Consider the following 2,064-nt stretch of genomic DNA (forward strand, 5'->3'; position numbering starts at 1 on the left):
GCCCTGAAGTAGGGAACTCAGGAGGCATTTTAATAAACACTCTGATTTCATTTTTTTTTTTTTTGAAAATAATTCTTTTTTTTTTTTTTTTTTTTTTAAGTGTAAATACATTCCAGGATGAATTTATTCTTTGTGAATTACCGGCATAACGGACAGCATTCAAGCCCAACCACTCCTTCCCCCTTCTGCCCCACAACCTACAAAGCTGATAACAAAGACTAGGCAAGAGCCAGAAACTCAAACCATGCAAACCCCAGCCCGCTCACAAGAACCCTCACTCCAACGCTATCCCTTAATCACAATAAAAGTCAAACAAGTCTTTTTTTTTTCCCTCTCTCTCAATCTGCCGCTTTTGGACTTGCTTGGGAGATGTTCCTGCTTTCGAAAGAAAGTTTCATTACACGAGTAATAAATCTTTTCATACTTTCTTAATTTTTTTTGGTAAAAAATCATTTTTTTTAAATCAAGGTATAACTGGTATATAACATCATATTAGTTTTGATGTACGACATAATGATACGATACTTGTATACAATGCGAAATGATCACCACAATACACGTCCCCAGCTGCATGCCCCAGAGCAAGGAAAACCTGTACCTGAAGCCGATCCACAGATGGGACGTATATGGAGCCCAACAAGGGCATGCCCTGGAGGAACAGCATGGGCCTACTGGGCGTCGACCAGTTCCTGGTGAATACGGGCACCGTCACCACTTTTGAGTGGTGACGCACAACGTGCGGGTGATGAAGTTCTGTGTGAGCCCCAGTTGTCAGGATTACTCTGGAGGCCAAGTACCTAGCTGACCTGCCCAATCTGGTAGAGGGTCTGAAGCGGCTGGCCAAGCGGCCGACTCTTACGGTGCAGCGCAGAGCACATCAAGGCAGGGGCCGATGAGCAGCACCTGGAGATCCGCCTGAAAGACGCGGGAGGCGGGCCGTGCCTGCATTCCCATCAAGAAGTACGACCCAGTCGTCTAGTGCTGTGAGACCTTCAGCGAGGAGTCGAACGTGCTCTGCTTGTACAGGTCCCCCAACAAGCCCAATGGACTGTCCATAACGTTGTGGCCCTTCCTAACAGACTGGCCAAGGCCACGCCACAGGATGAGGTTTCCGCCCGCCAGGAGCTCAAGCGGAGAACTCGCTCCCTGACCAGGAGTTCTGGATCCCACGGCACCTGCCCTCAAGTCCCCATGACACCACCAAAGGCGTGCAGTACCTCAACGAGGTCAAGTACAGCGTGGTGCCCGCCTTCCAGGGAGCCAGCAAGCAAGAGGCCGCTGTGTGAGGAGAAGCACCTGCTGGACTCGCACTCCGACGTCCAGGATAATGACGCTGCGCGCAGACGTCACCGAGAGCGCGGGGCTGGGCGGGGGCGGGGGAGAGTCTTCCCCACAGCCGGGCTTACGCTGTGTGCGTGCGGGGTCTAATGACCGCCCAGCCCAGGCGCCTGGAGCTCGTCTACCTGTGGAGACCTCTGTATACACGTGGTCGGTGGCATCTACCTAGTTCTGAGCTGGAAGCAGGGCGACGTCTTTGTGGACTCCCAGATGGCCGGAACCCCCGTTTGTGGTGAAGGCCTACGTGCCAGCAAAGTCCTTTGGCTTCACAGCCAACGCGAAGTGCCGTCCAAGCAGGCAGCCGGGCCTTCCCCCAGTGCGTGTTTGTCTAGTGGCAGATGCTGCTCAGAGAGCTCTTTGACAGAACTGGCACCCCCAGCCAGGTGGGGGCTGAGACCCACAAGCACAAAGGCCTGACGGAAGGCATTCCAGCACCGGCTGAGTTGCTGGACAAATTGTAGGCGGGACTGGGCGCAGCCGCGACACCTGCCACAGCAAAGGAGCCTTCGCGTTCTCCTCACGACACTCTGAGAGGGTCCAGACACAGTGACGCTCCGTCTGGCAGACTTCTGGAGCTTACTCCGGGCCGTCACTCAACAAGAACACTTGATGCCGTTTCTTTTGATGTTCAAGATTTCAGAGGTAAGAGAAATGCCCTTGCTGCAGGTATTTATTTAGCCTGTGGAGCTGAGGAAGGGGATGGGACACCCGACACTGACATTCATT

The 2,064-nt window shown here is 53.1% G+C and overlaps 1 pseudogene; it reads left to right on the forward strand.

Moving 5' to 3' along the window:
- The first annotated feature begins 541 nt into the window (after positions 1 to 541).
- LOC130829860 (elongation factor 2-like) lies at positions 542 to 1,799 on the forward strand (annotated as a pseudogene).
- The last annotated feature ends 265 nt before the right edge of the window (positions 1,800 to 2,064 follow it).

The sequence above is a fragment of the Hippopotamus amphibius genome, chromosome 10, assembly GCF_030028045.1.
Source record: "Hippopotamus amphibius kiboko isolate mHipAmp2 chromosome 10, mHipAmp2.hap2, whole genome shotgun sequence".
In the NCBI taxonomy this organism is placed as follows: domain Eukaryota; kingdom Metazoa; phylum Chordata; class Mammalia; order Artiodactyla; family Hippopotamidae; genus Hippopotamus; species Hippopotamus amphibius.